The sequence below is a fragment of the Microcebus murinus genome, chromosome 2 (genome assembly GCF_040939455.1).
Source record: "Microcebus murinus isolate Inina chromosome 2, M.murinus_Inina_mat1.0, whole genome shotgun sequence".
Taxonomy (NCBI): domain Eukaryota; kingdom Metazoa; phylum Chordata; class Mammalia; order Primates; family Cheirogaleidae; genus Microcebus; species Microcebus murinus.
Window position 1 is genome coordinate 21,738,692 of NC_134105.1, and position 5,869 is coordinate 21,744,560.

Genomic DNA, 5,869 nt, shown 5'->3' on the forward strand with positions numbered 1-5,869 from the left:
CAGCGCGTAATTAGTTTGTGCCTTGCTAAGGCCCTTTGGGGGGGGATAAAAGGCACCCCGCAATTCAGGTCGGGGTCCTTGCCTGCGAGAGTGGCCACTGCGTTGGTGCTCTGGGGCTTGGACCCTGGCTAGCCAGAAAATAAACCTCCTCTTGTGTGATTGCATCCTCGATGTCTCTGCTTCTCTGTCCGGTGGGGCTGTGGAAGGTCGGTCCCTAACAAGGAATGGGGGGAAAGAGAGAGTCTCCTTTTCTGGCAGAATTCTAGAGAAGTTTCAGACTGGGAAATGAGAGTTGGGATGAAGGACTGAAGTTAGAAATGGGCTGTAAATGTACGTACTCATTGAATGCCCCCCCACCAAGCACCCTTCCACCAGGCAGAAAAGCAGGCCACAATGTGAGGGTTTTGCTCTAATGAAATTGAACAAACACTGGAGACAAGGAAGACAGCTGGAGTGCCAGCTACAGTCCCAAATAAATTCCTCTGTTAGAGGTCCCCTTGCACCAAAACGGCTTCTCCCACACTTCCAAAAGTAAAGCCTTCAGTTCGAAACCTAGCAAGTTTGCACAAGTCCTGGAGAGTTTACACATTGCCTTCTTAGAAATGCACACCAAACTAGATTTGCCAGGCATTTGAGGAAAGCCGTCTATGTGACAGAGGAAGACTAATATAAATAAGTGGAAAACAAAAAAGGACCTCAAAGGTAGCAAAGATAATTTAAGAGTTCAGAGCCCTTAGTTAGTACCTAGGGAAATTTGAAGTTATTCCATCCAATAAACAACAAAAGTATATTTTGAAAAATGAACAGAGAACTAGAAAGATCTCTTGGTACTAACAATCTGGTTGTTTAAATTTAAAAAGCTGCCGTTGAAGGGTTTGAAATGAAAGGTGATAAAATTTCTTAGAATGCAGAAAGTTTGAGAGGTAGGCCGGGCGCGGTGGCTCACGCCTATAATCCTAGCACTCTGGGAGGCCAAGGTGGGCCAATTGCTCAAGCTCAGGAGTTCGAAACAAGCCTGAGCAAGAGGGAGACCCCATCTCTACTATAAATGGAAAGAAATTAATTGGCCAACTAAAAATATATACAAAAAATTAGCCGGGCATGGTGGCTCATGCCTATAGTCCCAGCTACTCGGGAGGCTGAGGCAGGAGGATCGCTTGAGCCCAGGAGTCTGAGGTTGCTGTGAGCTAGGCTGATGCCACTGCACTCACTCTAGCCTGGGCAACAAAATGAGACTCTGTCTCAAAAAAAAAAAAAAAAAAGAAAGTTTGAGAGCTGACCCAAGAATAAGTAAAAATATTAAAAAGACCAATGATCAAGAAGAGATTGCACATCTGCACTTGAATGTTTATAGCAGCACAATTCACAATTGCAAAGCTGTGGAAACAACCCAAGTGCCCATCATTCATGAGTGGATTAATAAAATGTGGTATACGTATACCATGAAGTACTACTCAGCTTTAAGAAATAATGGTGATATAGCACCTCTTGTATATTCCTGGATAGAGCTGGAAACCAATCTACTAAGTGAAGTATCTCAAGAATGGAAAAACAAGCACCACATGTACTCACCAGCAAATTGGTATTAATGGATCAAAACCTAAGTGGACATATAGGAGTAACATTTATCAGGAGTAACATTTATCTGTCGAGAGGGAGGGAGGGAGGAGGGAGGAGGGGATGGGTATATACAACCACAACGAGTAAGATGTGCAATGTTTGGGGGATGGACACGCTTGAAGCTCTTACTTGAGGGGGGAGGGGAGCATGGGCAATATATGTAACCTTAACACTTGTATGTTATGATAAAATTTTTTTAAAAAGAGAGATTTCAAAGTGACTAAAGTTGCATTATGTTTTTAAAAAATACGAGGCCATGGGCTGGGCGCAGTGGCTCACGCCTGTAATCCTAGCACTCTGGGAAGCCGAGGTGGGTGGATTGCTTGAGGTCAGGAGTTCGAAACCAGCCCGAGGAAGAGCAAGACCCCATATCTACTATAAATAGAAAGAAATTAATTGGCCAACTAATATATATATAGAAAAAATTAGCTGGGCATGGTGGCTCATGCATGTAGTCCCAGCTACTCGGGAGGCTAAGGCAGGAGGATTGCTTGAGCCCAGGAGTTTGAGGTTGCTGTGAGCTAGGCTGACGCCATGACACTCACTCTAGCCTGGGCAACAAAGTGAGACCCTGTCTCAAATAAAAAAAGAAAGAAAGAAATTAATTGGCCAACTAATATATATATAGAAAAAATTAGCCGGGCATGGTGGCACATGCCTGTAGTCCCAGCTACTCGGGAGGCTGACGCAGGAGGATCGCTTGAGCCCAGAAGTTTGAGGTTGCTGTGAGCTAGGCTGATGCCATGGCACTCACTGTAGCCTGGGCAACAAAGTGAGACCCTGTCTCAAAAAAAAAAAAAAAAAAATGAGGCCAGATATTTGATGAGGGACAGCATATGAATTTGTCTCAAAATAATGTCCCACAAATTATTAATTAAAAAGAGAAAAATGGTAAATGCCACGAAGAAATCTGGAGGACTCTACCTTAATCAAAGGCTTGAAGCGAACATCACCATGACGGGGACAAGCTGACGGTTTATCAGAACACAACATCATTTCTATGATATCCCTGCTAAAAATGCATGGCCTGCATCTAATCATGAAGAAACAACACACAAAACCAGCTGAGGCTTCTCCGCAGTCGCCGTCCGCAGGCTCTCGGAATGGCCCAGCGTTTGACTGACCGTTGTCGTTGGCTTTCCTACAGTACAGCCTCTCACAAAATTCGGCCGTCCCGAACCCCTGGTAAAAGAATTGTTTACCTTTATACCAAGAAGGTTGGGAAAGCACCGAAATCTGCACATGGCGTGTGCCCAGGCAGACTTCGAGGGGTTCGAGCTGTGAGACCTAAAGTTCTCATGAGGTTGTCAAAAACAAAAAACCATCTCAGCAGGGCCTCGGTGGTTCCATGTGTGCTAAATGTGTCCGTGACAGGATCAAGCATGCTTTCCTTATCCAGGAGCAGAAAATCACTGTGAAGGTGTTGAAGGCACAAGCACAGGGCCAGAAAGCTAAATAAGAAAATGAAGCTTTTTTGAGTAATAAAAATTAAAAGGCTAAAAAAAAAAAAAATAACAAACAAAAAATGAAAAAACAAAACCAGCTGAGGGACATTCTACAAGATAGCCAGCCTGGACTCTTCAAAAATGCCAAGATCAAGAAAAATAAATAAAGGTTGAGGAACTGTTCCAGATTAAAAGAGACTAAAGAGACAGGGCAACTAATTGCAATTCGTGATCTTGGATTTGATCCTGAACCTGGGAAAAAAATAGCTCTAAGGGGCATTCTTGGGATAGTTAATGGAATTTGAATATGTATTATATATTAGGTAATAGGAATGCATTAATATTAAATTTCCTAGTCAGGCATGGTGGCAGGTGCCTATACTCCTAGCTATTTGGGAGGCTGAGGCAGGGGGATTGATTCACTTGAGCTCAGAAGTTAGAGGTTGCAGTGGGCTTGATTGCACCACTGCATTCATTCTGGGTGACAAAGTGAGACCCCTACTCTTAAAAAAAAATGCTGAATTTTGTAAGTGTACTGTGGTCATATAAGAAAATGTCCTTGCTTTGTATATAGAGAGAGAAGGGATGAAAGAATTATGTAGAGCAAAATGTAAACAATTGTTGAATCTGAAATCCCTGGTATTGCCCTTATAACTATTCCGTAAGTCTAAGGTTATATTAAAAGAAATTAAAATATCATTTTTAAAAAAGATATCAGATCAGATGATTTCTTAGCTGAATTCTATCTATTTTTAAATATATTTTATTTATTTATTTATTTATTTATTTATTTATTTATTTTTGAGACAGAGTCTCACTCTGTTGCTCAGGCTAGAGTGCCGTGGGGTCAGGGCTAGCTCACAGCAACCTCAAACTCCTGGGCTCAAGCGATCCTCCTGCCTCAGCCTCTCAAGTAGCTGGGACTATAGGCATGCACCACCATGCCTGGCTAATTTTTTCTATATATATTAGTTGGCCAATTAATTTCTTTCTATTTATAGTAGAGATGGGGTCTCGCTCTTGCTCAGGCTGGTTTCGAGCTCCTGACCTTGAGCAATCTGCCCGCCTCAGCCTCCCAGAGCACTAGGATTACAGGCGTGAGCCACCTCGCCCGGCCTATTTATTTATTTTTGAGACAGAGTCTCACTCTGTTGCCCTGGCTAGAGTGCCGTGATGTCAGCCTAGCTCACAGCAACCTCAGACTTCTGGGCTCAAACAATCCTTCTGCCTCAGCCTCCCGAGTAGCTGGAACTACAGGCATGTGCTACCATGCCCGGCCAATTTTTTCTATATATTTTTAGTTGGCCAATTAATTTCTTTCTATTTTTAGTGGAGATGGGGTCTCGCTTTTGCTCGAGCTGGTCTCGAACTCCTGAGCTCAAAGGATCCGCCAGCCTCGGCCTCACAGAGTGCTAGCATTACAGGCATAAGCCACCATGCCTGGCCTGAATCCTATCTAATTAAAAATCAAGTCTATCTAATGCTATGTTATTTATTTATTTATTTTAGAGACAAGGTCTTGCTCTGTTGCCTTGACAGAAGTGCAGTGGCCCAATCATAGCTCATTGTAACATCAAATTTCTGGGCTCAAGCCATCCTCCTGCCTCAGCCTCCCAAATACTTAGAATTACAGGTGCATGCCACCATACCCAGCTAACTAAAAATTTTATGTAGAGATGAGGTCTCGATGTCCAGACTGATCTCCAACTCCTGATCTCAAGTGATTCTCCCACCTTGGCCTCCCAAAGCACTGGGATTACAGGCCTGAGTCACAATGCCCAGCCTCTAATGCTATTTTTGATCACAAGATCAGAAGCCTCACAATTTATTTGTATGAAGCTAGCATAACCATAATATGTAAACTTGATAAAGAAGCACACAAAACTATTTGTCAAGTTCACACTATATAGATGTAAAAATTCATAATAAAACTTTAGCAACTCAAATCCAGCAACATATTAAGAAAATAATACACTGCTGCAAAATAGGCTTAATTTGGGGAATCTAAAGGTGTTAAATATAAGAAAATATGTGAATATAAATTAAAGAAGACCAATAAGACTATATAAATTGAGCCTGAAAAGGCATTATTAGTTGTTCCTAATAAGAACTCTTATGTATCATACCTGTAATCCTAGCACTCTGGGAGGCCGAGGCAGGCAGATCACTTGAGACAAGGAGTTCGAGACCAGCCTGAGCAAGAGCAAGACCCCATTTCTACTAAAAATAGAAAGAAATTAGCTGGACAACTAAAAGTATATAGGCAAAATTAGCCGGGCATGGTGGCGCATGCCTGTAGTCCCAGCTACTTGGGAGGCTGAGGCAGGAGATCACTTGAGCCCAGGAGTTTGAGGTTGCTGTGAGCTTGGCTGACCCCACAGCACTCTAGCCCAGGCGACAAGCAAGACTCTGCCTTAAAAAAAAAAAGAACTCTTATGTAAACTATGGATAAATATTATAAAATGAATATTTGTAGCAGTTTTACTAATAGCCAAAACATGGAAACTACTCAAATGTGCAACAAGAGAACTGAAAAATAAAGGTTTTATATTTATATAATGGCATACATAGAACAATGGAAAACAATCAACTCCTGCTATAACCAATAACATAGTCGGGGAGTGCTCAATATGTTCTGTCTAGGAGGGCATGGTGGCTTGTGCCTGTAGTCCTAGCACTTTGGGAGGCCAAAGTGGGAGGTTCACTTGAGGCCAGAAGTTTGGGGTTCAGGACCAGCCTGGACAACATAGTGAGACTCTCTGTCTCTACAAAAAAAAAAAAAAAATCTAAAAAATAGTTCTGAA

The 5,869-nt window shown here is 42.3% G+C and overlaps 1 pseudogene; it reads left to right on the top strand.

Annotated features, from left to right (window-relative positions):
- The first annotated feature begins 2,723 nt into the window (after positions 1-2,723).
- On the top strand, positions 2,724-3,079 carry LOC105871851 (large ribosomal subunit protein eL34-like; annotated as a pseudogene).
- Positions 3,080-5,869: the final 2,790 nt, after the last annotated feature.